Consider the following 14,289-nt stretch of genomic DNA (forward strand, 5'->3'; position numbering starts at 1 on the left):
TATTTCGTTCCTTTTTGCATTTAACATTTAAAAGACTTGTTCCTGTAGTCACAGAGAACATCAGAGAGCAAAGCATGTTCTGCAGTCAGTCATTTTTAGAATAAAATCCGTATTTGATTTTTCTAGCAAACTGTCGTTTTTTGATAGTTGATGACTTAGTTAAAGGAGAATTAAAAATTATTGGATGTAGTGTCAATGTTTCAATTGAAAATAAATCCAAGAAATGGAGAAATTCATTTTGAATCGAATATGATCGTTTTTCTTTATATCGAAAGATTTTTCTGAGTGTTTTTTAACGTTTTATCATTTGCTTGAATCCAAGACAAATTCTTAAAATCTACGAGGGGGTACCCAAAAAAAACCGGAATTATTTTTTAAAAGCTATTTATTTACAAATTTTTTACAGAACAACCTTATCCCCTTCAAAATACTCTCCATTACAACTAATACATTTGTCCCACCGGTGCTTCCACTGTTCGAAACATTTTTTGTAGTCATCTTTAGAAATGGCTGACAGCTCCTTCTTCGTTTTTTTCTTGACCTCTTCAATGTTGTCAAATCGGTGACCTTTCATGCCCTTTTTCATGCGTGGAAATAAGAAAAAGTCGCACGGAGCCAGGTCAGGCGAGTAAGGTGCGTGGGGCAGCGGAACCATGCCATTTTTAGCCAAAAACTGTGTAACAGAGATGGCTGTGTGTGCAGGTGCATTGTCGTGGTGGAAGAACCAGTCTCCTGTTTGCCACAAATCGGGTCTTTTTTGGCGAACACTATTGCGCAATCTTTTCAAAACTTCCAAATACAAGGTTTGATTGACGGTCTGACCTGGGGGGACAAACTCTGAATGGACTACGCCTTTGGCATCAAAAAAGCAAATCAGCATTGTTTTGATGTTTGACTTGACTTGACGACATTTTTTTGGTCGGGGTGAAGATGACGTCTTCCATTGGCTCGACCTTTGACAGAAAGTCTGGATCAGTTTCAAGCTGTTGTTTCAAAGCACGACATGTTTCAACTCGATGTTCTTTTTGATTGTCAGTCAGAACTCGAAGAACAAACTTGGCAGCAACCCTTTTCATCCCCAAATCTTCCGTTAAAATTCGCTGAACCGAGCTCCAAGATAACCCACTACTCTCTGACAGTTGATCAATTGTCTGTCGACGATCTGTGAACACCAGCTCTCGAATTTTTTCAACATTTTCGTCGATTCGGGCAGTTGATGGACGTCCAGAACGAGGTTTGTCATCAATCGACATGTCGCCATTTTTAAACCGAGTAAACCACTCGTATACTTGAGTTTTTCCCATAGCGTCATCTTTGTAAGCTGTTTTCAACATTAAAACACTTTCAGCAGCATTTTTGCCGAGTAGAAAACAAAATTTCAGAGCTGCACGTTGTTCACTTAAACTTGCCATCATAAAAAACGAAAAAAGAACAAAACAGCGCTGGTACAAACAATCACTGCAGATGAACAGAACAAGCCAGGCAGACAACACAGGCAGGATTGAACTGGCAAGGAATTGCGCTATACACGTCTAGCGGCAGAAATGCGTACTACATAAGCTCCATGCGCGGCAACGCAATTCCGGTTATTTTTGGGTACCCCCTCGTATATCGTCGAATTACAAACATTTTTAGTGTTGGTTATCAATGCCTTTATAGTTTTTAAATTTTGGAGCAGAAGTTGTATGCATTATTGGATTGGTTGGTGCCCCGCACAAGAAGATGGTATTTATTTGATGTAGCTACTATTCAAAAAGTACTGATACTTGAAGGTATTTGAGGCCAGAGACCTCAAATAATATCTATAAATTTCAGACTTAGAAGATAGAATGATCCTGAAGCGGTGTTTGCTTAATTTATATGAAAGAAGTAAAAGTAATTACTTGATCTTGATTGAAAGTAGATTTCAGGAACTAATTTTAATCTCCAGAGATTTTTTACAATAAACATATTACAGAAGATGCCATCATTATAGCCGATGCAGATCATGTTAAAAGCAACATTAGAAAGGTAGTAAACTTTATTTCCAGAACAACGAATAAGTTGAAAAATATCAGAACATTGTTTTTAGCCTTTTGCTTCCAATTGTGGAAAACTCTCCGGCCACCTAGTCGTTGACATTAAAATAGTGGAAGGTGTTAGCATTACTTTTCTTTTTATTAAGGTTAATTACACAGTAATATTTTGTATTAGAGAATGTCTTTGATGATAAAGTAGCTTGGATTATGCTTCTACTTATTAGAATCTCAGCGCCAGATCTAAGAGTGCATTTTATAATTATATATATCTGCAGAAAATATCCCTTGGCTTTCTATAATAAACTTCCATGGGATATGGAGGCACAAAAAACAGCCGATTTTTCCCTGTAGATAAGATTACATTAAATGCACACCTCTGAGACAATAAACGAACCATATTTATTTTTGACATACTTAATAACGCAATTTCAAAGTAGTCAATCACAACATAGCAAACTGAAATCCTAAACATTTCATTGATTATTTTTTTTCGATTGTAATTATATTACAACGTTTTAGTGTTTTGTTTTTTATAAGAATGCTCGTTTAATTAATTAAACCTAATGTTCTTCCCACTACTGTTTCCTTTGGGTAAATATAGTAGTCGTTCCGCTGTTAATAAATTAAATGTTCCCAGCTTTGACTAATTCTATATCGACAATAGAATAGTCCAAAGGTATTTAAACTTTTAAAAAATTAAAATAAATTCTTTTTCTTGCTTATGAGAGCTTTTATAAACAAACTACTTATGCTCTCCCTATGTTAGTTATTCGCCTAAATTGTAGAGAAAATATAGCAGCAAAATTTTACCACATATATTCTCCTATCTGTAATATAAACATTAATTTTGTACCCAAATATTCAAGCAAACTAAAAAAAAAATAAAAAAGTGACGCTGTTAAAAGAAATGAACTCCATATTTCCATTGATTGCTTCAAATAATGGACAGGAAATCTACCTGTCTCAGCAAGATCACCAGGTAAGTTTCTGTTAATAGTACAAAGTACAAATAATGATTGCTATTGGAACTAGATTTCAAGTTTTTTGTGTGGTTTCTATTGTGTGGGCACAGACTTACGCGGAAACTGTTTATCTACAGTTTTAAAGTAAACAAAATCTAGATGTTATCCAAATTTATAGTTATTTGGACAATTTCTTTTCTTTATTCTCGTAACAATTTCAGACCTTCTCTTCCGGTAAATGATTAATGTTTTATATATCTATATGTTTGGAACGAAAGATGTTTGTAGAATATATTCATTCTGTAGACCACAATGTTGACAGTTATTATTTTCTTCCTTAAAAGTTAGATGGCGTCACTTAATTCTTTTTCAAGTAAGCTGAAAGCATTGTTCTCATTGTATCATCTTTCAAAAAAAATTGTTTCTAATTTTGAAAAGATATTTACATTTTCAAAATTTATTACTTCCTTACCCAACCCAAATAGTACTATTAACATTTCCGATTTGGGCCTTGGATTTAACTTTAAGCTTGTATTCTTCATTGCTAAAGAATAAACATTCTTTAGGAGGTGGTGAATAAATAAACTCTTTCTAGTATTTGTTGACATTAAGTTAGCCCCATGTATGTAAGGCCCCTTCAAAATTATTATTGCTAATAACTCTAGAAATCTTAGCCCGATTCTGATGAAATTTGGTAGGATGAAAGGGTTAGGACTTCCGTACGTAACATTAAAGCGACGTTCTGCTCTTACACTTACTAAGGGGAAGTCTTACATTCATTTCAAATTATCGTCGCGTCAGCTGATTTTCGTGAAGCGTCATTTTATTCAAATTTTATATAGATTTTCATTTTAGAGGTCTCGACGCTTACCTTTTGGTGTTTAATCAACCCTTATTCTTAACTTTTTAAACTGTAAGTTTTTGTTAAGAAGATTTTTATGCATAATAATGCTTGCTCTTTAATTTTCTTATTTCCAATTTTATTCCATGATGCTAACAAACCAACTTCTATCAATGGCTTCAGAGCGAACACATCTTCCTCTATCAATGGTTATAAAGTTGGTTTGGTAGTCTGCTCGTAAAAAGATAGGGAAAGAAAATCATACCGAGTCTGCTCTTTCCGTACCTTGGAAATGAAAATATTTTTTGGACTTTTTAATAAATTACCAATTTTTTTAAAAAAAATCACGACACTTCTTTCTCCAAGGAATGATGGCACACCAAAGTACCATGGCACACTGGTTTTTTCGCAGTATTTTGCATTAAATGAGGACAGTTTCCTTCTTAGCATCTTTTTAAGGAGTAACCTAAAAGAAGTATACTTTCTCATTTATATTTCCTTACTCACAAGAGAAAGTGAAGGACAAAGTTAGAGGAAGAGGATAATACGTTTGTTGGATGAAGAGAATGGAGATGGAACAAAGCGTGTATTATGGCACAGTCGGCATGGCCACACATGGCTATCTGTCAACACACAAGCAACGGCCAAGTGTCAGCAATTGTGCCGACAAACGAGGCAATCCACATTTGTTATATCCACAGACAGAAGTGACTGTGCCGACCCCGGGGGACAACAAGAAAAGATGAACATTCAATGTAACACAACACACTCGCTTGCATTCTTTTATATATATATCGTTCGAATATTTTGAATGAATAGTATAAGGTTGGTAACAGTGTTTTTCTGGCTAAGTTGTTTTTTTTGTTCATTACATATTATTATATATGCATGAGTGAGGTGTACTTCTTTTATTAGAACTTAGTACTCCGATCTACCTCTACATTCTATTAGTCCATAGGCGCACCCCTATTTAAAAAAAATACTAGCTATCCAATAATACGCTACAAACAATAAATAATAATTTTAATTGTAATGTAGCCTACTTATATACATTACGAAATTCCTCGTGGCCGGTGATGTCAGGTTTTCACTCACCATTACTTCGACTACTTTTGCGTTCTAATAACTTTTCTCGCTGCATTTAACTGTAGCTTAAATGGCTCAAGTACTTTCTGGGTATTATGGAAACACCCCTTTCGAGCTGGCAGCCTACCTTTTCACGTCCTGAATGCTCCGGGCATCCTGGATACCGATTGATAAAACATGGTTCAATATTCATTAGAATATCCAACCAAGGCAATGTCAAGTTGCCATAAATTAACCTCGCACGACTATTAATAGCTAGTGGAGCAAAAATTGTTATCTGATAAATTGACGATTTTGGATTTGATACGTAATAGCACAAATGCATAGCAACCTTCTCAAAATCTCTCTTCCTCTGCAAAAACTGTGACCAGTTTTAATAAGCTAATCGAGATGTCGTACTTCGGATCAGCGGCCGTAAACCTGATTTCACTGCTTCTTGTGCCTCTCCGTACCTCGCAGAGACATACGAGGGTCGTTTGAAAAGTCCGTGCAAAAATAAAAACTACTTAATTTTTTGGGGTAAACCTTTTTTATTTTTCAACATAGTCTCCTTTTAGGCTTATATACTTCGTCCAACGCTGCTCTAGTTTGTTGATCCCTTCCGAATAATAGGATTTGTCCAAGTCTGAAAAATAGCCATTCGTTTCTGCAATCACCTCCTCGTTTGAATAAAATCTTTTTCCCGCCAGCCATTTCTTCATATTGGGGAACAAATAGTAGTCCGAGGGAGCCAAGTCCGGAGAATAGGGGGGATGTGAAACGAGTTGGAACCCTATTTCCATTAATTTTGAGACCACAACTGCTGAGGTGTGAGCTGGTGCGTTGTCGTGATGGAAAAGGACTCTTTTGTGGGCTAATCGTGGGCGTTTTTCTTGCAGCTCGGTTTTCAAACGGTCCAATAACGATGAATAATATGCACCTGTAATAGTTTTACCCTTTTCCAGATAGTCGATGAGGATTATTCCTTGCGAATCCCAAAAGACAGTCGCCATAATCTTTCCGGCCGAAGGAACGGTCTTCGCCTTTTTTGGCGCAGATTCCTTCTTGGTAACCCATTGTTTAGATTGTTCTTTGGTCTCAGGAGTGTAGTGATGTATCCATGTTTCATCCACAGTGAGGAAACGACGCTTAAAGTCCTGCGGATTCTTCTGGAACAGCTGCAAACCGTCCTTGCAACTCTTCACACGATTTCGTTTTTGGTCAAGCGTGAGCAATCGCGGCACCCATCTTGCGGATAGCTTTGTCATGTCCAAATGTTGATGCAAAATATTATGTACCCGTTCATTCGAGATGCCCACAGCACTTGCAATCTCACGCACCTTCACTCTTCTGTCATGCATCACCATATCATGGATTTTATCAATGATTTCTGGAGTAGTAACCTCAACAGGGCATCCAGAACGTTCAGCGTCACTTGTGCCCATATGGCCACTCCGAAAATTTTGAAACCACTTATAAACTGTTCTAATCGAAGGTGCAGAGTCACCATAATGTTTATCAAGCTCCTCTTTAGTCTCCTGAGGCGTTTTGCCTTTCATAAAGTAGTGTTTAATCAACACACGAAATTCTTTTTCGTCCATTTTTTGAAAATCACTCGACTCCTCGATTCAAACGAATGCCAAACACAAAGAAATAGACCGATCTGGCTGAAACTTGGTGTGTGTTCTTCCAAGAGATGCTACTAACTAAACATAACCTCGATACGCGCCAGTGGTGCTATCTCTCTGACTTTGCACGGACTTTTCAAACGACCCTCGTAAGTTTTTAAATTAATAACTTAATTGTAGATTATTTTACGAAATATTCATTTATAAGCCTTTCCTGAAAAAAATATAAGGTGACCCCTGTATTCTCTTGAAGACTTCTTCTAATACACTCTTTAAAAAAAACATCAAATCAAAATTTATATCGCACATTAATTCAGGCAGTTTAATTTGGTTACGGCTATCAGAACCAAAAATGATTTATACTTTTATCACTTTCGTTTGCATTTCGTTCGATGATTTAAATTGTTGCGAAAAACCTAATTCTAAGCGCAAATACCATAGAAAATGTAAAAAAGACATGACAAAACCTATGAACAATTCTTGATTAATCCGAAAATTACAGAAATTTGACCTGAATTGTCTTAAAAACATTAATAAAAAAAATTACCAATAAAAAGTGTCCGCAAGAAAATCTACGCTTTTCTTCAAGGAAAAGGAGTATAAATCCTGTTTTTTGTTGAGATCCCGTTAATCCTGTGGAAAAAGAAAAGATTAAGTTTATTATGAAGAACCAACCGTTGCTTCGATATCATAACTTCACAATAGAAAACGCTGCATTTTTCCTGTAGAATCACTTGCAAAGGAATACAACCTTTCTAGTTTGTTTTAATTTATAAATATTAATTCCTTGGGTCAAACTTGATGTAGAACTCACGGTTAGGAAATGATCTAAATCGTCATTATCCTGGCGATTCTGAGGTGAGACAGCGTTACACGAAGTAACCAGAGAAGTAGATTTGACTACTCCATCTACACCTGCACCGTCATACTGGTAAAGCCACATAGGTGCACTTAGGCTTTGATTAATTAAAATTCTCCGTAAAATTTAGCTCCTTAATTATTTACCCATTTAGGTGCCGAGCGGTTAGGAGGCGAGACCTGCAAAGCTAATATGCATTGTGGTACTGGGTTCGATTCCCAATCTTAGGCCTTGGATTTTAATTTTAATTTTTAATTTTGGTTAATAAAAGAAATTTACAGTAAAGTATGTTTGCTAGTCGCCTCTGTCCACGACACCTAATTGGGTAGTTGGACGTAAAGACCGCCTGAAAAAATAGGCAATTAATTTACTTTACTTACTTACTATTTACCCATATACATATATAAATTACGGCCAGCAGATGAAACTTCCACATATTAATGCAATAATTATGCAAATAGTAAACAATAACAGCACTTATTACTTAAAAATATGTTAGGCACTTAAACATTCAAGTAATTGACATTTAAATCCATTGCATTGGTGCATTTTAGTCTTTTGCAGGTAATAACATTGTTTTCTATTAGTTCTGCAAAAGAAATCTTGCAGAAACATATCTGACCAGACTTCCTGATACAGATTTCTGTTTTTTGCAATAGATGAAAGAAACCGCCAATGGCTGATCGTGAGTCAAAGACTGCCTAAATGGTAAAAGAAATCTAATAAAACTAATGTTGGACCACCTGCTAGTTATGTTGTCCTAATACTTGTCCAAAAAGAAAAAAAGTGAACAATACAGTGATGCCAACTTGTGAGCTAACTAATAAATTTTTCTCCTGCAGCTAATAATGTCTGATAAATTACAACTATTACATCAATTTAAAAGAAAAAATAAAAGAAGAGAATGACGTGAAAGATCACGAAAAAATTATGCAAATTCTAGCGATCAAATTTAGTCAATTGTACAACTTTTTGAGATATCACCAAATTACTGAGAAATAACCTGTTTATTTTCGAGCAAAATTTAATTCTATCTCCATAATGGAATAAAAATTCAAAATGTAAGATATAGTTCTTTTTTTTTTTATTGGAAATAGTATGTTTGCTTCTTTATAGTTTTAAAAATTCGTTCATTCGTTCTTTGACGGTGAAAACTAAAACTTTTTTTAAAAAAACCAGACAGTTTTTGAGTAAATAAATTTCAAATTAGCAATAAACGGAAATCAAAGTAGGCCGCTTCAAATTCTTCTCTTACCTACATATCATACACATATCAGTTTTGTATTACAAATATAGTGAACAATCTAAAAAAAAACAACTAAACTATAATAAATGATCAAAGGATGCCGCCGTTTAAAAACAAGCGGCCGAGTGTCGATATTTACGCCCTCGCAATCGTTTCAACATGGCCGCCCAGGCCACCGTATCTAGATTATAGCCGATAGAGCCATTAATACTAAAAGATCTGTACAAAAGATTACAAGATACGATGTAGTGTACAACGCTAAGGTGGAGTCAAACAAGTATATTTATTGTGTTCTGGCTACAGTTCTTATTTTGGCTTTTATTATTTTTCTTGATTGTTTTTTACCAAATGTCATATTTAATATGTAATTAACTTTTTTTTTCTTTTTCTTTTTTTGTAAACTTTGACGTAAAAACTTTGTAACTTTGAATTGTAAACAGAGACGTTTATGTCCAATTATTTTATGGCAGGACTTGAAAGAGATAGAAAGATCTCGCCAAACACATCTTCCCCACTAAGATTAGACAGATAAGCCGAACAAAGAAATACGAGGGTCGTTTGAAAAGTCCGTGCAAAGTCAGAGAGATAGCACTACTGGCGCGTATCGAGGTTATGTTTAGTTAGTAGCATCTCTTGGAAGAACACACACCAAGTTTCAGCCAGATCGGTCTATTTCTTTGTGTTTGGCATTCGTTTGAATCGAGGAGTCGAGTGATTTTCAAAAAATGGACGAAAAAGAATTTCGTGTGTTGATTAAACACTACTTTATGAAAGGCAAAACGCCTCAGGAGACTAAAGAGAAGCTTGATAAACATTATGGTGACTCTGCACCTTCGATTAGAACAGTTTATAAGTGGTTTCAAAATTTTCGGAGTGGCCATATGGGCACAAGTGACGCTGAACGTTCTGGACGCCCTGTTCAGGTTACTACTCCAGAAATCATTGATAAAATCCACGATATGGTGATGGATGACAGAAGAGTGAAGGCGCGTGAGATTGCTAGTGCTCTGGGCATCTCGAATGAACGGGTACATAATATTTTGCATCAACATTTGGACATGACAAAGCTATCCGCAAGATGGGTGCCGCGATTGCTCACGCTTGACCAAAAACGAAATCGTGTGAAGTGTTGCAAGGACGGTTTGCAGCTGTTCTAGAAGAATCCGCAGGACTTTAAGCATCGTTTCGTCACTGTGGTTGAAACATGGCTACATCACTACACTCCTGAGACCAAAGAACAATCTAAACAATGGGTTACCAAGGCGAAGACCGTTCCTTCGGCCGGAAAGATTATGGCGACTGTCTTTTGGGATTCGCAAGGAATAATCCTCATCGACTATCTGGAAAAGGGTAAAACTATTACAGGTGCGTATTATTCATCGTTATTGGACCGTTTGAAAACCGAGTTGCAAGAAAAACGCCCACGATTAGCCCACAAAAGAGTCCTTTTCCATCACGACAACGCACCAGCTCACACTTCAGCAGTTGTGTTCGCAAAATTAATGGAAATAGGGTTCCAACTCGTTTCACATCCCCCCTATTCTCCAGACCTGGCTCCCTCGGACTACTATTTCTTCCCCAATATGAAGAAATGGCTGGCGGGAAAAAGATTTTATTCAAACGAGGAGGTGATTGCAGAAACGAATGGCTATTTTTCAGACTTGGACAAATCCTATTATTCGGAAGGGATCAACAAACTAGAGCAGCGTTGGACGAAGTGTATAAGCCTAAAAGGAGACTACGTTGAAAAATAAAAAAGGTTTACCCCAAAAAATTAAGTAGTTTTTATTTTTGCACGGACTTTTCAAACGACCCTCGTAATAGGAACAATGTGGGTTACGATTTTGACAAACGTACAGCTAGTTTATTACATAGTTCACAATTTTAAAATATAAAAAATATAAAAAAGAGAAGGGATTAACTAAATGGTTAGTAGCGTGCTTGATCCCTGGTTCGAATCCAGCTACTTTAATAGATTAAAAGATTTAACCTTAGATTTTAACGAGAGTCCGGCTGTACATTGGAAAAAACCTTCCGTAAGCTAATGACCTCAAATGTTGACGCAATTTAAATCATACAAATATCTAAAAAAAAAGCTATAGTAAGCCGGTGATTCTTTACATATAACATAAATTATTCAAAGATTAAACTGACTTGCAGATTCTTGTTTGTTTGGGTTCGCACACATTTTTCTTCATATCTTCTTTTAAAAAAATATTTAGTGATCTTTAAATTTAATTCGTTTTATACTTTTCTATTTTTTTTTTCAAATTAGAAAATAAAAGTACCAAAATTAAGCGATTAATCAGTAATCCTAAGTTAACAAAAAGTTTTTAAAAACTTGATGTGAACATTTATTTTGCTTTCAAAAATTCTTGACTTCTATTAAACACTCAACTATTAAAGAAAGTAAAAAATACAATTAAAGGTTAAAAAAATCTTCTAAATGAAATATATTCAGAGTTTAGTTTAACTAAATTAACTTCGTCACTTTTAAATACACACATTTTAGGTTGTTCTTGTTTATCGGCCAAGTAGAGCCACAGCCCAATTTTTTGGCCTTAATTTCTTAAATTATTATTATTTTTGTTTACGCTAATGGTTCGTAAACATTTTTTTAAAAAATATTTTCAAGGAGAAGAGTAGAAAAATGAGTGTAGCGAGATGTCTAACCTGCAGAATCATGAGACTTGTTTTCTAGAATCTTTCTAAAAACAAGTTTATCTTTATAACCCTTTTGAAACAAAGAACGATTAGTCGTAGGATATAAGACGAAGGATGGAATTTGAACTAATGGTGATCGAGGCTTTTTGAATGCAATGTCTGCTTCTGGAAGCTCAATGTAAATCCGTTATCGTAGCGTATTAACCCTTAACAGGTATCCACAAAATCTCAACTTCAACTGGTATCGTCGGGTCAGCTTTGACCCGAAACTTTAAATGCACATTACTTTTAAAAGGTCATTGATATACGAGTAATTAAAGTCGATTTAGTTTTTCTTAGCAAATTTATTTAGCAAACGAAAATGATGAATATTTTGTTAAATTTGTTTCATAAGATAAAGAAAAAGTTAAAAAATGCAAAAGTTGCATTTTTTTTTAAGTTACAAAAAAAGAAAAACAAAAAATAATATTTACTGAAAAACGTTATTTCCTTAAAGTTAGATGTTCATTCCAAGAAAAGAAAAGTCCTAAAGAAAAAAAAAATGGTTTTTCCCATAATTCTGCAAGTACCGAATTATCATGATGCGAGTATAACCTACTTGTTCTGATTTGGTACAAAAAACCCAACGTTTTGTTGCCAGTAAAAACAAACAATGAAGTTCAGACGGTAGTTTTTCTTTATTTGGAATTATATAAGAGGGGTTTTCTTTTTTTCGTAATGTCCCCGAGTAAGACAAATTTAGCTTTCCTAGTTCATGGACCAGCTTAACTGAACAGAACCAGTAATCAGCAATAATATTAAATATTATGTAATATTTACTATATAATATTTAATATTATAGAATAATATTAAAAAATATAACAGAAAACAAACTCCAAAGCATAAAAAGAAAAAATATTAAGAAAAAAATTTATAACGTAAATGGTATTGTCGGGTCAAATTTGGCCCAAAACCCGAAATTTTATTTACTCGCACTGCTCTAGAACGACTGATTTGTATGGTCGATTGTTGGTGAGGATGAAAAGAGGAGAATTCAAAGAAGTGGAGAAGTTTATAGTTAATTCCTACAAAATGCCACACAAAAGAAAAACGCGCGGGTCAAATTTGACCCGACGAAACCAGTTGAGGATTAAGTTCAGAGTACTTATACTGAACAAATTCCTTCCTTCATTTATAATTTAAATCAGGAATCAATTAATTCTTTAATTTGGAGCTAATGATTCTCTTTATCTTCAGCTAACTCTTGAACTCTTTAACTATCGGGTATTTTGAATTCCACGTTGTTTTGTAAAGCCTTGGGAAAAAAGGCAAGACAACTCTAAAAATTCAATTCATTCTATTGTTCTTTTTTGATGGATGGTAGTTATGTCTTTTTAATTTTAATGTTACTATTTCACTTCATTGCATTTCCATAGCATTCCATTTGAAATATTATCGAACTACGGAACTACGAGAACTATCCAAGGTTCTCCACTTTAGAGATATGATTTTTGTTTATTTGTATAAATTTAAAGATCTCTACATACTTTTTTTAAAGGAAGATTAGAAGAAGAATGAATGCGATCCAATCAAAGTATTTGCAAGTACGAGGGTCGTTTGAAAAGTCCGTGCAAAGTCAGAGAGATAGCACTACTGGCGCGTATCGAGGTTATGTTTAGTTAATAGCATCTCTTGGAAGAACACACACCAAGTTTCAGCCAGATCGGTCTATTTCTTTGTGTTTGGCATTCGTTTGAATCGAGGAAGTCGAGTGATTTTCAAAAAAAGGACGAAAAAGAATTTCGTGTGTTGATTAAACACTACTTTATGAAAGGCAAAACGCCTCAAAAGACTAAAGAGAAGCTTGATAAACATTATGGTGACTCTGCACCTTCGATTAGAACAGTTTATAAGTGGTTTCAAAATTTTCGGAGTGGCCATATGGGCACAAGTGACGCTGAACGTTCTGGACGCCCTGTTCAGGTTACTACTCCAGAAATCATTGATAAAATCCACGATATGGCTCTCTCGGACTACTATTTGTTCCCCAATATGAAGAAATGGCTGGCGGGAAAAAGATTTTATTCAAACGAGGAGGTGATTGCAGAAACGAATAGCTATTTTTAAGACTTGGACAAGGATTCGGAAGGGATCAACAAACTAGAGCAGCGTTGGACGAAGTATATAAGCCTAAAAGGAGACTATGTTGAAAAATAAAAAAGGTTTACCCCAAAAAATTAAGTAGTTTTTATTTTTGCACGGACTTTTCAAACGACCCTCGTAATAAGTGCACAAAGATGTGACAAAATGTTTTGCTGCCCTAACATGTTGACTGAGTAACCAAGAAAACAAAGCAAGTTATTAGTTTTTTTAAAAAAAAAACTTACAATAAGTACCGTTGTTTGTGAGTTTTCTATACTTTTAATTTGATTACCATCATTGAGGAGTTTAAAGTATGATAAACGTCCAGAAATAACAGTTATATACCTACAGAGAAGAATTTTCAGTCGGCATTATAATATAAGTAATAAAAATGACAATTGCCAAAATGAAAGAGTTGGTGACAAAACGAATCGATAATATGAGGCGGTATTATTTTTGTCTTATTGTTTTGATTATTTTTAGTACATTATTTTTTTTTTTATTCAGAGAAAATATCGTCATTACGATTTTTGGTTTTGTTTTAAATAAAAACAGTTGTAATTGTGCGATATGGCTTAAGTTCGATATGCCATATTTCTTCTATCGTCTGTATTTCTTGGAGTTAATTTTTTGAAAGGCTGTTTCAAAATTATTATTTTTTTAAGAGATTGTTTGAAACGTTGTCAAGAAAGATCTGAATTACCTGGACTGATTTCTAAAGGCCAACAATTAAAAATGGATTTTAAATAATTTCTTTGGATACGAGGGGGTACCCAAAAATAACCGGAATTGCGTTGCCGCGCATGGAGCTTATGTAGTACGCATTTCTGCCGCTAGACGTGTATAGCGCAATTCCTTGCCAGTTCAGTCCTGCCTGTGTTGTCT

Source organism: Rhodnius prolixus, unplaced genomic scaffold (assembly GCF_049639745.1).
Source record: "Rhodnius prolixus isolate KJV_2025 unplaced genomic scaffold, Rpr scaffold_5, whole genome shotgun sequence".
NCBI classification, from domain to species: domain Eukaryota; kingdom Metazoa; phylum Arthropoda; class Insecta; order Hemiptera; family Reduviidae; genus Rhodnius; species Rhodnius prolixus.